The sequence below is a fragment of the Notolepis coatsorum genome (genome assembly GCF_963971535.1).
Source record: "Notolepis coatsorum genome assembly, chromosome: 8".
Taxonomy (NCBI): domain Eukaryota; kingdom Metazoa; phylum Chordata; class Actinopteri; order Aulopiformes; family Paralepididae; genus Notolepis; species Notolepis coatsorum.
The window spans coordinates 48,358,127-48,379,702 of record NC_140172.1 but is presented as its reverse complement, the minus strand read 5'-3'; the positions used below and the strand labels follow the sequence as shown (position 1 = coordinate 48,379,702).

General features: G+C 42.9%; 1 pseudogene across 1 annotated transcript in view; it reads right to left on the bottom strand.

The window, feature by feature from the left end:
* The window catches only part of LOC311233444 (neurobeachin-like), a 129,061-nt pseudogene that overhangs the window by 15,906 nt on the left and 91,579 nt on the right, over window positions 1-21,576 (bottom strand). Inside the window, exons 27-39 of the transcript in view lie at window positions 20,693-20,757; window positions 20,306-20,414; window positions 17,599-17,765; window positions 11,970-12,094; window positions 11,684-11,833; window positions 7,748-7,884; window positions 7,490-7,607; window positions 5,881-5,983; window positions 4,464-4,579; window positions 3,726-3,838; window positions 2,814-2,954; window positions 1,931-2,050; window positions 1,069-1,221 (exon numbers count right to left, since the gene is read on the bottom strand). The product of the transcript in view is annotated as a neurobeachin-like (transcript). The remainder of the gene's footprint in view (window positions 1-1,068; window positions 1,222-1,930; window positions 2,051-2,813; window positions 2,955-3,725; window positions 3,839-4,463; window positions 4,580-5,880; window positions 5,984-7,489; window positions 7,608-7,747; window positions 7,885-11,683; window positions 11,834-11,969; window positions 12,095-17,598; window positions 17,766-20,305; window positions 20,415-20,692; window positions 20,758-21,576) is intronic.

The following is a 21,576-nucleotide window of genomic DNA, read 5'->3' as shown; positions in this document are numbered from 1 at the left end:
TAGGTCAACTTGGTTTTGATGGTTCTAAATGGCACATCGGTCCCATGTTGTTTGATACAGTATGGAGCTGTCACGTTCTGGAAGAGAGACCTAGATGGACCTCACTGTCACGTTCTGGAAGAGAGACCTAGATGGACCTAGCTGTCACGTTCTGGAAGAGAGACCTAGATGGACCTCACTGTCACGTTCTGGAAGAGAGACCTAGATGGACCTAGCTGTCACGTTCTGGAAGAGAGATCTAGATGGACCTAGCTGTCACGTTCTGGAAGAGAGACCTAGATGGACCTAGCTGTCACGTTCTGGAAGAGAGACCTAGATGGACCTCACTGTCACGTTCTGGAAGAGAGACCTAGATGGACCTAGCTGTCACGTTCTGGAAGAGAGACCTAGATGGAGCTAGCTGTCACGTTCTGGAAGAGAGACCTAGATGGACCTAGCTGTCACGTTCTGGAAGAGAGATCTAGATGGACCTCACTGTCACGTTCTGGAAGAGAGACCTAGATGGAGCTAGCTGTCACGTTCTGGAAGAGAGACCTAGATGGAGCTAGCTGTCACGTTCTGGAAGAGAGACCTAGATGGACCTCACTGCCTCCAGGCAGAGTGCATTAGACGCTTAGTAACTATGACACACTGTGTCTCTTTGAACTAATTGACCAATTAATTGATGACTTTCAGATGAAATTAGCCTGTAATTGGTGTTGTGGGGGTGTACATTAGACAGTGGCCACACAACAGATAATTAAAAGTGTTATGACTAGCCCAAAATCACCATGAATGAAAAAAGAGATTAAACATAATACACAGCATGCAAATGGTTTCAAGAAATGAATGAACACTGAATGAATCTTTGTCTTCAAGAGTGATTTCAAGAAAAGTCAATGTTTTTGGGGAAATTTGGGAAAAGCTGGTTTGTAAAGGCACATTTTATATTTAATGCACTAGTCCTGTAATGTTAAGGTCACAAAATAAAGCTCTATTTATTTACATTTCTATATTTTAGGCATTTAGACACCTGTATCCAGAATGAGCTCAAATGATTGTATCATCAGCATATCAAGCATCCCTCACCATGCGGTTGATGCGAACAAAGTCCTCAGGTTTCTTGGCCCAGGTGGGAAGCTCCACATCACAGACAGATACCCCGTCATCACGCATCCCCAGCTCATACTCATTACTGTTGACGAACATCTCTGGTAGGTAGTAAAACTCCGGGATCAGCTCCTGTTGGACAAAACAGCAACACACATTTTATATACAAACATCTCTGGCAAGTAGGATTAACTCTTGTTTGCAAAAAACAGCAACACATATTTCATGTCTTCCTGACGGTCACACCTATCTACAGTATAATTGTCCTTCTATTATTTCTTACATACTGTTTTCCCACTTATTTCTACCAATCATCAGTTGCCCACTTCAGTCCACTTTGTTTAGTGTATTATGAATGAAATTGTTCACCAAATCTCTGTATAAAAGTAATAATTATAAATGGACTGCATTTATATAGAGCTTTTATCCAAAGCGTTTGACAACATATGCCTCACATTCACCCATTCACTCACACATTTACACACAGACGATGGAGGCAACCATGCAAGGGGCCAACCTGCTCATCGGGAGAAATTACGGGGTCAAGTGTCTTGCTCAAGGACACTTTGTTGCACTGCCGGGAGGAGCCGGCATCTAACCGGAACCTTCATATTACCAGACAATCTCCTGAGCCACTGTCGCCCCTGTCACTGTGAGTAATAATACACTCGAGGTTACGCTATAACATGTTATTTCAGCACTCTCAGCACAGCACAGCACAGCACAACACAGCACAGCACAGCACAGCGCAGCACAGCGCAGCACAGCACAGCACAGCACAGCACAGCACAGCACAGCGCAGCACATAATGTAAGTCATCTGAATATCTAACACACAGTACCATGACGTCGGCGGTGTCTCTCTGGCAGTTCCTCCAGGAGCGTGTGATGCCCGAGAAGGATCTCTCCGGGTGGTCAAACTGGCTCTCGTTGGCGTTGAGGAAGAACGAGCTGAAAGGTTCCTACGAGGACACGACACATTCACTCATCTCAACGTGTTCTTTATGTCCGAGAGCTTTCTAAAGGGGTTTGTCGGTGGAACCGGGGGGCATTGGCTCTCCTGGGTGTAAGATTTAAGCTATAGTCTTAGAACTAACAACAGGGATTCTTCCACAGAGGTATTCAGATTCAGAGTCAGATTCCTTTATTGTCACTTATTTCAGTACTTTACAGCAAGGAGAGTGAACATCTATTTATTGTGGTCCCTCGACAGCTTCCAATAATAAAAATACAATACATTCAGCATAGAATAAAATAAGATGACTAAAATAAAGATTATTAGCCTATATACAGTTCTAAAAAAATGTGTGCATTGCAGATATTAGATAGTATAATAGTAGAGATAGTAGAGATATTATACTATATACAATTTTAATAACAGTTCCAAAATTCTTTGTGTGATGTGCAATGTGCAAATTTTAGCAGTGTGTAAAATGCAATGTGCCATTATACAATACAGGTATAACAGTGATTGTGTGTGTGTGTGTGTGTGTGTGTGTGTGTGTGTGTGTGTGTGTGTGTGTGTGTGTGTGTGTGTGTGTGTGTGTGTGTGTGTGTGTGTGTGTATGTGTGTGTGTCGGTGCGTGTGTGTGTGTGTGTGTGCATGTGTGTGTGTGTGTGTGTGTGTGTGTGTGTGTGTGTGTGTGTGTGTGTGTGTGTGTGTGGTGTGTGTGTGTGTGTGTGTGTGTGTGTGTGTGCATGTGTGTGTGTGTATTCAGTACTCACTATCCTGAGCATCCAGAGTAGTGTAGTGTGAGCAGTAGAGTACAGGGTGGTGTAGTGGTGGGGGGGGGTGCCGTCCTCCTCCCAGGTCTCGTAGCGTTCTGCGTAGAACGCCGCCCGCTTGGGATTCAGCGCTCCGATTGGCTGGAATAAACCACAGATAAATCAAGTACAATAATAACCTAAAACGTCGCTTGCCTCTAAAGCTGTGACAGCACCGCATACCGTGCTACTAAAACATCAATTTACACGGTAAATTAATCTCTTTATGTTGAGTATCTTTGGTGTAATATTGTGAATTTGTCTTATTATTTAGGTAGAAGCCATGAATAAGCCGCTCTAGGGTTTCGTGCCTCTCTCTGCACTGTATTGTGCTACTAATATCCTCATATCTTTTATTTTATTTTATTGTGCAAATAAAAAAAGAAATTAATGATGTGTATAGTCTGTTTTGCCGTGTGAGGTCCTACTGTCTTTGTACCTTGTGTGTCAGTATGTGCCATGAAAACTTTTTTTGATTTGTTTGTTCATCATACTACCTCCAGATAGTTAGCCACTAACTAATGCAAAGTCAATGGGATCAAGCTCCTGTCTGTACAAGCCGACTGCATACAAAGTCGATTTCAGTGAGCTTCAGACTGCTTGTACAGACAGGAGAAAGGACTCTACCTATCAAAAACATCATTGGTAAGTAGGAAACACAAATCAAAATGATCCCATTAAGGTAAGGCGTGTGTTTATACATGACGCAGCACATGAGATGCCTGGCTTTTAGGTAGTCCCTCTATTGACTGCCCAAACTAGGGTCCTGGGGCCAAATCTGGCCCCCCTCACCCTATTCATCATTCACGTGTCAAGCCATGGCCCTCCTCCGCTCTCCCCTGGTGTACTGAGTACGTCTGTGTGTCGTCTAACCTTAGAGAGGTCCCTGAAGTTCCCGGGCAGAGTGAGATCCAGCTCCTCAGAATCATAGTTTGTCAGAACCCAGGGGAAGACCGGGTACTGGTTCAAATCATTATATGTCCTCCCTGCAAGGAAAAATGTGAGAGGAGACGAGATGAGATAGAGAGAGAGACATTTACACTCTGATTCCTTTACCATTACAGATTTTCAGATGCGAAACAACTCAAAGGCCGGTCGATCTCAAGATAATGTCAACCGATGAAGCTGAATACCAGTACTGTAGAACTGCCAAAACCGACATATCGGAAGTTGTATTGTTTATGGTAATGCTATTGTATTTATGTTTTGAATATTAGGGGCACACCACTAGGGGCACACCATTTCTTAGTATAATAGGCACTGTAATTAGAGTAATGTTATGCACCTGCTGAGAGGAAATTATTTTCCTAACAGAGCAATAGGGAAGACGCAAAACTGTTCTGTTCTCAACCATCATTTTCTTTGGATAATAAATCAATCTGTCAACATCCACAAGTTCTTTTGTTACCCGAGTAGAAGAACATCTGGGTAGGTGCATCGTGGCCCTGGGTACATTTATTAGGGAACGACAAGCGGCCACTACAAGTACACTGTATTGACTTACGTCACGGCCTGGGAACCACATGACCAAAGGTTTTACGAAAGTTCAATATTACTTAAAAAAACGACAACAAGATAATAGCAAAACACGGTATATGGGGGATGACTGACCTGCGATGGTGTTGAGAAACATGAGGTACTCAAAGTTAGAGATCTCCCTCCTCTGCCAGCGCTGGGTCATGTTGGATGACTTAAATAACTGACGTGGGGTCGCTAACGAGATCCGCCTGGACACACACACACACACACACACACACACACACACACACACACACACACACACACACACACACACACACACACACACACACACACACACACACAGATTACTATCATTTATACAACGGCATGCAAATTTCTCGATTCTGATTGGCTGATCATTTTACACGTATGTATTCTTTACAATTCCACGCTCCTGGTCCCAGGACCCGCCCACAAGCGAATTACAATCACTCCGCCGAAAAAACAAGATGGCGGACAATAATCTTTAACAAATGGATATATTGATAGCGTCATAACGACTAAATATAAACAGATTCTGTCACGGCGAATGTCTTAGTTCTTTAAACAATGTTGGATGATGTAATTGATGGGTCATGAGTCATTGTAGAACAAAATAAAAATCGCGCGGATTGATTGATTGATTAATTTGCAATTTTTGTTTTTGTTTATTATTTTCTTTCTTCCCCTTCCTTGCCAGAGCTCACTCTCTCACACAGACACACTCACTCGGTCGCATACACACACACACACACACACACACACACACACACACACACACACACACACACACACACACACAATGTCTTAGTTGCTTAAACAATGTTGGATGATGTAATTGATGGGTCATGAGTCATTGTAGAACAAAATAAAAATCGTGCAAATTGATTGATTGATTGATTAATTAATTGCAAAAAAATATATATTTTTATTTTCTTTCTTCCCCTTCCTTGCCAGAGCTCACTCTCTCACACTGTCTGGCTTCCAGACACACTCACTCGGTCGCATACACACACACACACACACACACACACACACACACACACACACACACACACACACACACACACACACACACACACACACACACACACACACACACACACACACACACACACACACACACACACACACACACACACACACACACACACACACACAGATTAGGTTTTTTCAATAAATCTTCAATTAATGTGTGTTTATTGTATAGCAATAAGGTTGGATGAATGTGGCAGTTGTATAAAAGCATTACACCACTTGCAGTCGTGGTTTGTGAAAAATAAACCATGCCTAGGGGGGTCTAACGACCCCCCCTAGGCATGGTTTATTTTTCACAAACCACTCCTGCGCGTGATGTAATGCTTAAATCTATCTATCTATCTATCTATCTAACCATCCATCCATCCATCCATCCATCCATCCATCCATCCATCCATCCATCCATCCATCCATCCATCCATCCATCCATCCATCCATCCATCCATCCATCCATCCATCCATCCATCTCTCATAGTGTTGCTATGCCTACCTGGCCTGTGGCAGCCCATAGCTAGTGCCGACCCCCACCCGTGGCAGGCTGTAGACGACTCTCTTCACTGTAGCCTGGTCAGGAAAGTTGAACATCACAGATGCTGGAGAAGAGAGAGAGAGCGAGAGAGAGAGAGAGAGAGAGAGAGAGAGAGAGAGAGAGAGAGAGAGAGAGAGAGAGAGAGAGAGAGAGAGAGAGAGAGAGAGAGAGAGAGAGAGAGAGAAAGAGAGACAGAGAGAGAGACAGAGAGAGAGAAAGCGAGAGATAGAGAGAGAGAGAGAGAGAATAGAGAGAGAGAGATAGAGCGAGAGAGAGAGCGAGAGCGAGATAGAGAGCGAGAGAGCGAGAGAGAGAGAGAGAGAGAGAGCGAGAGATAGAGAGAGAGAGAGAGAAGAGAGAGAGAGAGAGAGAGAGAGAGAGAGAGAGAGAGAGAGAGAGAGAGAGATAGAGAGAGAGAGAGAGAGAGAGAGAGAGAGAGAGAGAGAGAGAGAGAGAGAGAGAGAGAGAGAGAGAGAGAGAGAGAGAGAGAGAGAGAGAGAGAGAGAGGATAGAGAGGCAATAGAGCACATGGTCGCTCACTCAGCATCTGGCTCATGTTAATCAGATACTCTGCATTGTCTGGAATAAGCCCATCATTTAGTGCTCGAGTTTAAAAAGGTTCTCATTGGCTGGCGGTGTTGAATGAGGCCTGTGTAGACTCACTAAATGATGTGCCTATTCCCCACAATTCTGTGTGTGATTGAGTCTACGTGGTCCTCATTCCAAATTAACATCTTACACAATGCACCTTTAACTCAAGTAAAGTATAGATGAATTGATATTTGGCCATTAGGCCGTTCATAAATAGGCATAAGACAGATGTAGAGAAAGAATAAGTAGAGGGACTTGAGGCAGGCCTTGGTTATGATAATCTGTTACATCTCCTTCAAGCCATCTCGGAAGTCAAATAACAATGAGATAATCCCATTGACCATAATTATTCACACAGCTGCCATTTTGCTCTTATGTCATGCTATAGCATGTACAATAATGCTGTATATACCATATGTATTTATTATCACCGCATATATATATATCAGCATAATATATCTATCCACACCTCTCTGTACAGTCCTGCACATAGTCCTTTACTATATATATCTGTACATATCCTACTCTTACTAGTTACGGTGCTGGCCAGTATGACTACTACCATAGTGTCTTTATACCTGTATCACTGTACATATTATACTACAACTCTGTACATACATCTAGCACTACACAGTTTAACCACCTGTACATTGTATATTTGTTGTTGCAGTTTACTGCTACATTTGCACTCTGATTGGATGCCAAACTTATGAATTGTTTTTTTATCTAATCTACTTCGAATCTAATGCTGAGGTTGTGATTCCTTTCCTGAATCCCAACCTGAGCATGACATAGGAGCAAAATGGCTGCCGTGTGAATATGGTCAATTCCCACGTAGGATGACCTTATTTTCCTCTTAATGGCATTTCTCAAGAACAAATAATGGGGAAAATAACAAAATGACAAAACAAGAGACCTATTGTCTTAAGAACACCGCTGGTATAAGTGAATCTAGATGAAGAGAAATGTGCAGTCTTACTCCTGTTGGCCATGAAGACCTCCAGCCCAGTGTTCTGCAACAGGTAGCGTCTGGAGAACACGGCTCGGATCTCGCTGAACATCCATTTACCATGCAGACCCTCAGAGTAGGCCAGCACCTGGGTTAGTTACAATTACATCAGTTTAAACACTACGCACAGGAGGAACACAGACAAATCAGGACAAATAAGGACAAATCAGTTCAAACACAATCAAATCAATCTAAACGTCTCAATAGTAAAAAAGAAAAAACACTCACTTTGGCGTCGATCTTCTTAAAAGCGGGGTCCTCCTCGTCCACCTCAAAGTAGATCTCGGTGGTGGTGATGGACAGGGTTCCTCTCGCCACCACCACGGGCGCTACGAGCTGAGCGGGGGTGCTCAGAACGACGGGGCCTAGGGGGGAACGCAGATAGGTTCATAACTCACGAGGACCACCGCGTTGGCTTTTAATCATCACTAACGGAATCATACCAAATCCCACGAGGACTCAATCCGGTAAGAACATACAGTAAATCAAAAGCAATATTGTTGACTAATTCAATTTGCGTTAACGGGGGACCTGTGGGACAGAGATCACCCGGCTTGTTGCTTCCGTCATCTCTAACGGAATCAGAACACAGATAAGAAGAATCAATCAACTAATAATATAAACTTAAAACAACACTGCGGACAATTCATGTTAGTGGAACTTGATCATTAGTTCTTTATACTGGCAGCTCAGAGTAAATGACTCATCGTGTTAAAACCATTGGATTATATTAGGGTTGTCTTATTGGCTTGATTTGGATCAGTAATAACAATTTAGTAAATTAGAAACGGTATGTATTCTCTTAAATCCGTTGCATTGTTAGTTCGTCTGTAGAAATGTCCAAATAACCAACTTGCCTCTGGAGGTGAAAAGACGAGGACGGAAACGTACTAGAAAGGAGAGTGGTAATCAATCAACTGGTTTATCGCACTGCAGCAGTGTGTGTGTGTGTGTGTGTGTGTGTGTGTGTGTGTGTGTGTGTGTGTGTGTGTGTGTGTGTGTGTGTGTGTGTGTGTGTGTGTGTGTGTGTGTGTGTGTGTGTGTGTGCGTGCGTGCGTGCGTGCGAGACAACCATGTTTTCTGTAAACCATAAGATGTCCTTAAAAGCATAATGAACATCTGTTTATCAGGGGTGGGGAATCGATTACATTTTTACTTCTTTGAGACCTATTAAACTAACTGTCTACCACAGTTAATGGGAAAATAAATAAAAAACAGCAATCTATAATCAAATCTATACATGTATTGAATTGAGAATACATTTTTAACCAAACGTCACCCCAAGAAACCAAATCGAATCGTGAGATTCCCTGAATCATGCACTCCTACTGATAATGTTAGAATTATTTGTGTGTGTATGTTTGTGTGTATATGTGTGTATCTCAGTGCATTCTTCCATTGGAACTTATGCTCAACATTCTAGGCTAACTTGACTAGCTCACTTTTTTGAAGAGTCAGCTTGTGGACATGGTGCCATAGTAACAACTCTGGGCCACATGCCCCACACTAGACACGAGTGTCATTCCACGTTCTTGAATGTTACCACAGTGTTACCGCTAAGTTGCAGCCAGCTGCTGAACCAAGGAAGAATAATAACAACAACGCATGCAGGCCAGTGGTCAGGCAGGAACAGTCACGTGGTAGTATTGTTTGACACAACACTCCCTCCTAGTGGCTGGAATTGAAAATAGCTTTTCAGTCAACATGGTTTGGGACTTTATTGGAGGCAGTAACCTGCATCGAAATAAAATGAACCTCTTAACACTATGGTCGCCAAAAACGCTGTACCGCGTCATTCCCCGCCATGCTCATTCTGCCAAAGACGCTGTACCACGTCTTTGATATCAATATTTCAAAAAGCTGTGATCGAAATCATATTTCCCCCCTGGAGACTTGAGATCTACTGTTGATCCCCTCTCAACTCTCCAACGGTTCAAGAGCGCCATCTGGTGGCTGTTTCGCCCAGAGCGGAAACAGGAAATGGAAGCTGGTGCTCATTCCAATTCGGTCCGATCACTTGGTAATAGTCCCAGGACTCGAGCTAGACACAACGGATAGCAATCCGTTACCAATAACTCGATAAACAACATGATTTGGATGTATATACTATTATACAACCTGGAAATGGATCGCATATTTCTACATCCCATAATAGGAATATTTCTGTTCCACGCTCATCGCCCAACGCTATGAGGAAGCTACGGTAAGATTCAGCATTATTTTTTAACGTATTCGATACTAACTGCTCTAATGATCATATCACCCACACTAGATGAATCATGTAACGTTGGCCACGGAATTATAAACGACCCCCCCCCCCCATCCGGTCAACATCAGATGATCAGTAGTAACTTCTAGAAGCACGTCCATTTGAAATTTTTTATCTCGCGCAGATTCCTATCAAACTGTATTTGATCATCAATATAATGCATTTTGGGGCTATAAATCACGTTCTGGAGAAAGCTGCAGAAAACGATAAAAACATACTTATACTTTAGACCGTATTTTAGTATGAATATGTGAATGAAAAAGTATAACGTTGCTACACCCTGAACAATAGATACTTGACGTTGAATGGGCCATAGTAATGTCAATTTAGCAATACAATTTAAAAGGTTATAGCCCTGCAAAGAAGGTAAACATCCCCATAGACAAATAGAGCTGGCGGAGGATGGTATATTAAGAATATAAGCCTGGCGACCAAAGTGTTTTAAGCCGGAGCCATATTTTCCGAAAATTTGCCTAAAAGTACATACCTAAGTATATGGAAGATTGCTCCACTTCTACAAGGTCCATTGCATGATCTTGGTATCTATGGACCTCAATGTATTCCCAGTGTCAGAAATATTGTGTCTGTTACTAGGCTTGAGTAAATTGCAATGAACCAAAGGAGAATATCAATTATTATTTTGTATATTTTCTATCTTTAAAAACAAATGTATAATCTCTATTTATTGGTAACATATCAAATTACAACAAGTTGTGATATGAGGGTCAATATTATGAAATGTGTTCACAAATAGCAACACGTTGTCCATGAATAAACTATTCCCATTTATTTTCCTTATACAGTTGACGTGTTATTAATTTGTTTAAAATAAAGCATCCACCCCCCCCCCCCCCCCCTGCCTGACAAGTAACAATAGTAACAGGTGAGATTGTTTTGAATATACAGTCATAAACACATATGTATACACACACATACATACACACATACATATACACACAAAAAATAAATTAATCATAATAATAATAAAATAAGTTAAATGAACACCCTCAGCGGTAGTAAAACCATCACATTATGCCATTTCATCAGCTATGCATGGTCAAGCAATACCAGAAAGGTAGATGGAGGAAGGGGGCCATGGGATTAGGGGGTTGGAAGGAGGGGAGAGACTTAAGTCATATGAGTTTTGAAATAAAGTAGAAAGGGCTGCCATATTTAAGAAAAATTATATTTCCATTTTTTACAGTGAATAACACCATGCTAACATTGACCAGACGAGAAAAATGTACACTGAGCTCATTCAGCACCTTCTTGAGATCAAGTGTACAACAAATCTTGTAGATATAGTACTGAATTGTGCCATCCGGACACATGCAATTTGAAATATGAATATAGAATATAGAATATCAGGCCTATAAACTACTTTATTATGGCCATGTCATACATCTATGGATCGGCCCAAATCACCTCTTTCCAATGGCAGAGTTCAATCTGGATTTAGTACCACCAGGCGCCCGTTTCAGGGCAGCAAAGACCGTGAATGAAATCTACTGTAAGTACAGTAACTTTTTTATAATGTCCATTGCTCCGCCATTTTTCATCAGCTTGAGACGCAACATTAATTAATACGGACTGTATTGATCTATTTATGACGTGATATTAACTTCGTACCAGTACCCGACCATTCAGGCTTAAGGGGTTAACAACCACATTGCAAAAGTTGACTTTGATCCCTGCGAACAATTATTATGATTTTATGACCCATCCCTAATATATGCCTGTGTGTGCATGTATAAATGGTTTGTGTGTGTGTGTGTGTGTGTGTGCGTGTGTGTGTGCGCGTGCATGTGTGTATATGGTTTGTGTGTGTGTGTGCACGTGCGCGAGTGTGTGTGTGTGTGTGCATGCGCATGCGTGTGTGTGTGTGTGTATCTCACCAGCGAGGTTGTCGATCTCTTTCTCCTGCAGCAGGCTGACAGCATCATCATCTCCCTCCAGCATTAGCTCCGCCTCCGGGTTTTGGCTCACCACTGATTGGCTGCGGAAGGTTTTCTTTGACTTGACCCCCTCTTCCTCTTCTTCTGTACCTGTGTGTGTATGTGTGTGTGTGTGTGTGTGTGTGTGTGTACATTTGACATAATGAGCATCCACTTACAGGAAATATTCATTCTATCATATTATCTAGATTCTAGTCCGTGTTGCATGATGGGATATGTAACTGACCGTAGTCCTCCAGGGCTTTGAGTGACATGTCGGCATGCGTGGATCCGAAGGCGTTCCGCACGAATCTCCGCCTCCTCCTCAGGTCGTCCTCCCAGTAGTCCAGACGCCAAAAGTCATGCAATTGGCTGAGGACAGAAAAGAGGAGATAATGCACATGTTATGTTACATGGCTACATGAATAGAGCTCCGGACTCATGATCAGAAGATCACCGGTTCGAGCCCCGGTCAAGGCCATTCTCCACTTGCACAACCTGAAAGTAGGCACTTCCGGCTGACTTCCGGTTGCGAATGGTACTTCCTGTCCCATCCAAATACATTGGTTTTAGCTACTTTTCTCCCGTTATTTAAACAACTTTGTCGTCACAGAGAGGCAATGAAACGTAACGTTAGTTGTTCAAAACATTACCTGTCTATATAATTTGTTCCTCAACGTTATATAGACAGGTAATGTTTTGAACAACTAACGTTACGTTTAGAATGGAAAAGATCGTTAGCTCAAAGCTATCCCGGCCAGTTTTCATCAACTTCCTGTCATTTAGAAATATGATTTTATAGTGAAAATCATTACCAAAACGTCCGGAAAAACCTCACGGGAGCATTATAGACTGTCATACAAATGTACAAATGCTATAAGGTGGCAAGAAATGCACTATAAACAATACTTTGCGGTGTCGTTTCTTGCGCTAGCTTCTGTTAGCCAGCATTAGCCTTAATTAGCGTGAGCAAGTAAACTAACAGTGAACGTTTTTACATGAAATTCAGCCCAAAAACCCTGCTAACAAACGTTTGCTTATTAAATACATTCTATACTATAATAATACAAACGTTTCATTGCCTCTCTGTGACGACAAAGTTGTTTAAATAACGGGAGAAAAGTAGCTAAAACCAATGTATTTGGATGGGACAGGAAGTACCATTCGCAACCGGAAGTCAGCCGGAAGTGCCTACTTTCAGGTTGTGCAAGTGGAGAATTGTCGGAAAGTGGTGTTGTTGTCCAGCAGGGGGCACTCTGTCCTCTGTCCTTGTCAGTAACAATGCCCCTGTTACGGTGATAGGGACACCATACAACTGCGAGTGCCGTCCTTCGGATGAGACTAGGGATGTCCGATATTATCGGCCGATATTGGCATTAAAATGTGATATCGGAAAATATCGGTATCGGTTTTAAATTTATTTTTTTTATTTTTTTTTTTTACATTTCTATAACCTTTATTTACCCAAGCAAGCAAGTAAGAACAAATTCAGATTTAATTTATTGTCAAAAGTATGCATAATGTTGTGTTAATTCCACAACAAGAGATATGTAATGTTAATTACCTGAAATTATTCCGTTTTTTGGGGGGGGGGGACCCTGCATATATCGGTATCGGTTGATATCGGTATCGGAAATTAAGAGTTGGATAATATCGGTATATCGGTATCGGTAAAAAAGCCAATATCGAGCATCCCTAGATGAGACGCTAAACTGAATTCCGTCGCTAAAGAACCCAGGGCGCCTATCACAAAGAGTAGGGGGTTCCCCGACGTTCCTGGCCAAATTCCCAATCAGGTCTCTGACATCAAGACCACCTAATCATCCCTTCCTCTTAATTGGCTGATATCAATCCCTGTCTCCTGAGCCGTTCAGCCATTGTGTGTAGTGTGATGTGTGCCTGGTGCCAGTGTATGGCAGCCATTGAGCCTGCGTAGCCCAAGGTTGGGTGCTACCAGTGGTGGTGAAGGAGGCAATTTCCACCCTACATTGTGGAGCAGGGACGTGCACAGGACTTTAGAGGGGCAGGTGCTCAAAGGCTGAAAAGGGCACTACACTTGTGTGTATATATTAAGCGAGCGCGCGCAGCGCGTGAGCACGATTTGTAAGGGCCCTTTTCGGGCGGGGGGCCCCCTTTTTATGCTTTTTGGGGGGTTTTGGTGATCAAATATTGAATATTGAACTATAATAATCAGTGCAGGAGCTCACTTATCCTTGAAAGACACTTTTATCACTGACTTAAAAGGCCCATACATCTCCATAAATGTTCAGGGGGGAGGGAATAAGTGCTTACCTTACAGACCCCAAGAAGTGCTGTATATTCTGTATCGTTTAATATAAATGCATTTTTTATTCCAATCCCGATTTGTATTTGAGATTCCCAAATCCCATCGGACTTGACTTCTTTGTGTCCCTCAATGAGTGTAATACCAGCATTCAACAGCGGTTTCTATCATGATCATCATCACCACCCACGCTATGCATAAAATATATAGGTCCGCGGAGAGGCATGCTGAGGAGGCCGTGCAAACTGCAATGGAATATGGGGCATCTCTCTCTCTTTACCTAATATTTTGATTCTATCCTGACATTTTTCAGTTGGAAGGGCAGTCTATATGCGTAACAGTAAAAAAAAAAAAAAAAAAAAGAAAAAAAAATTATTTTTATTTTTTTTCAAAAAGGGCACTTTTTTGATGAGGCTCAAAAAGGCAGGTGCTCAGGCACCCCTTGGCCTCTATGTGTGCACGTGCCTGTTGTGGAGAGCGCTTTGAGTGTCTAGAAAAGCGCTATATATACATGTAATGTATATTCATTCATTTTATGAGCCAAGAACTGGCAATTCATAAGCGTTTATTCTTTTTCTAAATACAAAGCCAGTGTTGATGCATAGCGTTGGGGTTGTAGTGGTGGGTAGTTGTGGGTTAATAATTTCTAGCAGTGGGATGAGAGAGAGACAGAAAGCAGATGTCTCTCAGATCACTGTCGCTAGCTGCCTGAGGTCGACTCTGGGTGACAGCTACTCAGTCATATCCAGGCACTCCATTTAATGTGTGTGTGTGTGTATGTGTATGTGTGTGTGTGTGTGTGTGTGTGTGTGTGTGTGTGTGTGTGTGTGTGTGTGTGTGTGTGTGTGTGTGTGTGTGTGTGTGTGTGTGTGTGTGTACAGTGCATGCAGTGCTGCTTAAAACCAACGGTCTCTTTGTTTGCCTGGTTTAATCAGTACTGCTAAGCGTAGTGTGATGATGACCAACCAGACGAGTCTGACACAGATGTCGATGGCTTCGTTTTTAATGTCAGCTGAGGTACTGAAGGTATTGATATCATAATAAAGGAGGCTCTAATCACAAGTATTTTCAGATCAGAAGGGTAGCACAAATAGCTATTAGGAATGGCTATAGCCTATTGGCTATTATGCACATAGCATTGCATGACATGCCATAGGATAATGGTAAACAAGTCATAAACCATCTGCAGCTTTTGTTGATGCATCTATCTCAAGCCCTGCCCACTTGTCTTAATCCTCCAATGCGCCCTCTGACAGGGAAGTGACAGTTTCCCAATTTGTGCGGGACAATGCCCGAATGTTAGGCCTTTGTCCTGAGTCCTGAAACAGAATAAAAATAAGAAAAGTAGCCTAGTCTACACACCAGCGCACACATACGCACTGCTGGCTAGAGCTGTGTTGTCGACGTGCACACTTTGAGGACTGCGGTAGAGCAACTTTATTTTCACTCATGCTGCCTGCTGTCACGGTGGAACAAGTCAAAGAGATCTTTTATCAAAGAATTTCATAAACATGCTCACACGCCAGCCTTTTTCAGTCCGGTTGAATCGAACCCTGGAGCGTTTCATTTGGGATACACAGTCATCAGACTCCGGTGCCGCACCCTGGTCGGCCTGTGTGGGGTGGTCTTGGTCCGCCTCCACGTGAACTCATTCACACGGTTCATTTGAGGTTTGAATGCAAACCGAACCAAAAGCACGAATAGACCCTGATAGGTTTTTGTTGACATTTCCTGTATATTTCAAAATGTGTGATTTTTCATCATCATAACTGGTATTGTTCCAAATAGCCAAATAATGTTGTGATACAGATACTAAACAAATACCCTGCATGCATAATTCAGTATCTACAGTAGCCACAGTGGCGCATAATTAATTACTGACAGTGAATTGGAAAACGTATAGTAGCCTATTTATTTCATAAACTTGGTTGTTTTCTACTATAATAAATATCCCTGCAAGATTTGAGCCCCTTTTTCACAGCATACTGTTGGCAGGTATGGGATTAAAAAAAAATTCCAATAAAAGGCTGACCTGCATGATCACATGTTTGGCAATGTGAATCATAACTAGGGATGCCCCCCCGAAACCCAGTTCTAAACGGGAACCGGTACTAAAGTACAAAAAAACTGAGTATTGATAAGCTCCGACGTTATCGGTTCTGCTATCGGTACTCGAGAAATTATGGAGTTTTTTTCCCAGAGGAATTTAAACGCTGCAAACTAATCTTGTTAGTTAAACGTCTCTCCTCTCTCGGTCTCTCTTTCTCTGCCTGCACGAGCGGGGCTGCTACATGTATTTACACACACTCACGACATACAGGTACTTGAGAGGTGCTGAAGCACACACACAAAAAAGCATGCATAGCGCGACCTATGTAACATTAAGTTACACTGCTATCTTAACGTTAGCAAGCTAAGCATGGATAGCGCGACCTGTGTAACGTTAAGTAACTTGTGTTCCGCGGGGAAAGACCGTTCATCACTGCATACAACTTGGTTTAATCCAAACTTTGTATTATGAAATAATTCTGGGATGTCGTTTTTTTGACTATGCCTTGGCGCAGTTCAGCTGACACTGTTGACACGCCCACTACGCAAAGCGTGCACACGCACGCACACACACACACACACACACACACACACACACACACACACACACACACACACAGAGCTCCGGTCATGCATCCACTCAACTCATGGAAAACACAGCATCAGGCTATTGTTCTAAAAGTATCTCTACTAACCGTCTACTAACTATTGAACCGCTTTTAACAGCTGGGTATTGGGTGGGACATTCTGATTTTAAGAACTTTCTAAATAAAATTAAAAAGTCCCAAAATTGTTAATTTACCTTTATCTTGTATTAATTGATCAAAAAGTAGCCATGTGTTGTGCAGTAATATAGTTATATAAAAGAATAATAAAGCAATGCCGATTCTGTTCTAATTAATTGTTTTTTTCTTGCAAAAGAATAAAAAAGAACCGATAAGAGTATCGATAAAGTACCGAACCGTTAAGCAGTATCATAACCGCACCAATAACAACTGCAACAAAAGTAACAATTTAGCTTTTGATTCGGACCATTTCAAACAAACTTAGGTGTGAACACAATCTTAGTCAGAAGACTCTACTAGAGGCAGCATGGTCTGGCAAGAAACATGACTTCCTCAAACACTACAGGCCTAGATGTGCAAAGCGCTCTCCATGGTTCTGAAACCTTCATCTCGGAGAGGTAAGGCCAATGTGCAGTGAAGACGATGGAGATGCCATTTATATTAGACTACAATGTATGTTTTTTTTCACATGCTGTCCTGCATTGGCATCATACATATTTGGTCACCCTAGCAACAGTTGTGATTGGATGATCAAGAAAAGAGGGTGTGGCTTGCAATAGGTAAATTACATACACACAATGACCCACTTGCACTCAACCCTTTCTCAAACAAGGTTTCTATGTAAATGCCAGCCAATGGAATGAGTTATTCTTACATTTGGTCTGGAGTTTTGATACTGTAATAGCATATCTCTCAACCTCCTACATAAACAATAGTAGTATAGTTTGATAAGCAGCCCCTCACACTGTCCCACTGACCTCTGTGACATTGTCCCCCATGCTCCGTGCTTATTGGTCAGGATGTTGAGGATCTTCTGCTTCAATTGGTTGGCGGTCACATGGTCTCTGTGTTTAGCAGCGCTGATCAGGTGATCACACATCTTCTCTTCCTCCCTACGGTCAGCAGAGTACTGAGCACAGTTAGACTGAGAGAGAGAGGGAGAGAGAGAGAGAAAGAGGGAGAGAGAGAGAGATGGAGGGAGAGAGAGAGGGAGAGAGAGAGAGAAAGGGAGATAAATAGAGGGAGATAGGGAGGAAGAGAGAGGGAGAGAGGGAGGGAGAGTGAGAGAGAAATAGGGAGAGAGGTAGGGAAGGAAGGAGAGCGGGAGGGAGATAGGGGGGGATAGATGGAGGGAGATAGGGAGGAAGAGAGAGAGGGAGAGAGAGGGAGGGAGAGAAAGAGGGAGGGAGGGAGAGAGAGAGAGAGAGAGAGAGGGGAGGGAGATAGGGGAGGGAGGAAGATAGAGAGAGGGAGAGAGAGGGGGAGAGAGAGTGGGAGGGAGGGAGAGAGAGAGGGAGAGAGAGCAGGAAGGGGGGAGGGAGGACCAGAGAAGTATGGAGGGAGGGAGGGCGGTTATAGGAGGAGAGATAATGGAATAAGAGAGGTGGGAGCAAGAGGACAGGAGAGGGGGTTTGGATATGGTAGAGAAAGGAGGGGCATAGATATAGTTATGTTTGTACGTTTGAAGAAATGATTAGTATACAACATGCTCCTTGAAGACACAGCCGCTGAAGAAATCAAATCAAATCAAATCAAATTTATTTATAGGGCCCGACAACACACGTTAATGTCCCCATGGGCCGTACACGTCTTCTTTAAACAAGTCAAGAAGAAAACATAACAATAAGTCAAGAACAGAACAAGAACACCATAAGGTCCAAACATTTTTAGATGAATGCAAATAAATGAAAGAATGCAAGCACTCCCAGACATACCCCACGCGAAGGTAAGGAAAAACTCACTAAAACCTAACAATAGGGAAAAAAGCTCCACAGGCAGTGTGGAGGAGAGAAACCTTAGAAGGGCCATTCAAGGGGGGATCTCCCTTCTTAGATGTTGGTGATAGTAGTGTTGCAGACGGACAGTTGGTAAGCATGCACTCATGTGTGTAGTGAAACACAGATGAGTGCATGCAATAGCAACTGTACATTTTGAAAGATTAAAGATAGGGCTAATAGCGATAGCAACTGTCGTATATTTATCTAAATAAAACCTGTAAATTAAACAATAGAAATTATGCACATATATGAAATAGCAAAGAACTAGGTTATTTTCTCTTAGAAAAATAGAGACTCACAGCCATGCCAAATCACCTGTTAGGTTAACCATACATTTGAGTCAACAAGAAGGCTGTTAACTGGCCTCAGTCGAAATGGATCAAAATGACCCATATAAGCATTACGGGAAGGATTAAAATCATCTAGCGGTTGATGGAAAAAGCCACAGGAGAACTCAGTCAAAAAGCTAACAGTGCACCCCTTCAGCCTTCACTTAGCAGTTATAGGAAAGGCCCAGAGTGCCATAAAAATAAGAACAGATCAAATGGCAAACATATGACACATCTTCCTCCACAACGAACAGGGATGGTGCGCCAAATAACTAAACTTTTAAGTCAAGAAGTGACGGCCTGAAGGCCAACATCCGAGTTCTGTTTACTTTAGCTAAGCAGACCAAACAGGCCATTCTGTGATACCCACTGTTAAGTTGAGTGGGTACTATATTTCCATCTGTATGAGGGTCGCATTCAAGGACACTTGGGTAAATCATTCTAAAAGGAAACTAGTTCATATCCCCTCTGTAAGGTCACCTTGTAACGCTGTTTCGCAAGACCCAAATCACTGAGAGGGGAGACCTTCTAGCCAATAGGAAAGCAGGCTCTCTGGGGTGACGGCACTGGATGGGGCAAGGGTGGGGGGGGGTTCTCTCTTCTCTATAAAACCTACAGGTTGAATGATGGAGGTGAGACAGAGACACGGAGACACCGAGACGCAGAGAGACACGCAGGGAGAACGGAAAAGCAGAGACGGAGAATCCACCCCACCAGTTCGAGAATAAGAGACGCCACTAAGAAGCCCTCCGGGAAAAGCTGATTAGAGATAGAAAATAATTGATGCTGTGAACCAGATAATTTAAGCTGTTGGATATTCCAATAAAACAACGGTCAGAACCGTTTTCACCCGCAGCGCTGTCTCCGCCTCCACGTGATTTCCAAAGGACCACATTTGAATGAACTGTTACTTTAACGGGAAACACAACGAGCAGAGTAAGCTATTCCACTATACATTAGAGAAAGATCATATAGCTATAACATAGAATCATTGAGAAGATACATTACAACTGAACATTTTGAAAGATTAAAGATAGAGTTGATAGCGGATCTATTTGAGGCACAGGGGCGGCGCAAAGAGGGTCACGTCCTCCCCGTCTTAGTCACGGGACATTCAACATTGAAGAAGTGACTATTGTTCATACTCATCTTGATGACGTCACACAAGTGCTGAAAGATTCAGCTGAATTGATTGATCTCAAACCCTGCCCTCTTTTCTTGATCCTCCAGTCACAGCCGTTGCTTCCCTCGGAGGGCGGGGTTTGCTGTCTGTGTTTTATACTATAATAGTTTTAACATAATAATAACAACAACTAGAGAGACAAGTCACTTAATGTCACAGTGGCGTGCGTCTCTACCTCAAACTCAGCGTGTTTGTGTACGTCCTCCGCCCGCTGTCTGTTGAGGATGAACTCTGCCTCGTTGGCGACGCGGACTATGTGGTCCTTCATCGCGTGGCACAGCAGTCTGGGGAAGACGAGGGACAAAGAGAGAGGTGAGCGTCCACCCCGACAAGGACCCCTTCTGTGGTTCTCTGCTGCGACTACATAAGACAGATGAATGAGTGATTGGTGATGTGATGCTATAGCTATTCTGACCTGCTTCCATCCAGTCTCATTGGCATTGCAGTGGTGTAGCCAGTCTCTCATTATGACAGCATGTACACATTAGCTACTCAGTTGTGATGACAGGTAACTACACAGTATGTGACTGAACAGATGACGTGGGATAGTTGTGTCGATTACCTTCCCTCGTTGATCAGCTCGATGAAGGCCAACCCTGCATTCTTCTGAATGGAGTTCTGCCACTCCTGAGGGGTAAACGTTACATCAATATCAATAGTGTAGCACTGTGAGGTTATGGCGTAGGACCAGGTATACAATCTCTGGATGGCCACAAACTGTTCAGCATGCCCGAATCGAGAAAGAACATTTTTCATAACTATTAAGCTACATTTTGTAATAATATCAACAACAGTCTTGTAACTGTCTTGATTCATGATAGCCTATAACACATGAGCCAATGTGCCCATGGTTCATTGGCAATAGCTGTTGTTTATCTTGGAAAAGAGACAAACAAAATTAGGAAATAGTACAGCTTTCTAAGTGTCAATGGAATTGCACGCGTGGACTTCCAGACAGAGGTGGAGTTGAAAGCCCTCTAGACTCTGAGAGCTCCATTAGCTCCACGGCCCTTGATGGTTGCAGAGGACACAGGGGAGCGTCTCCAGTTACCTTCCCCATCCCCAGGATCAATATCTGGGCTAAGGTTCGTTCCCCCGGGCCTCTAATGGTAGGCAAGGCCGGAGGCATGGGGTAATACTATACACGCTGACGAGCAGCGAGGAGGAGAGAGGAATGAAAGTGAAGGGAAGGGGGTTAGAGAGGAGGAAGGACAATGTGGGGGGAGAGAGAGAGAGAGAGAGAGAGAGAGAGAGGGGTAGTGATGAAATAGCACATGAGATATTGTGTTAAACATGCATGTAGGAGGCCAACGGAAGAGAGAAGTGAAGGACCTGAAAGAACTTAAAGGAAAATGGGAAAGTTGAAGAAGAATGATGGCCAGAGTGGAGGTGAAGGAAGGAAAGGAAGAAAGGAGAGAGAGAGAGAGAGAGAGAGCGAGAGAGAGA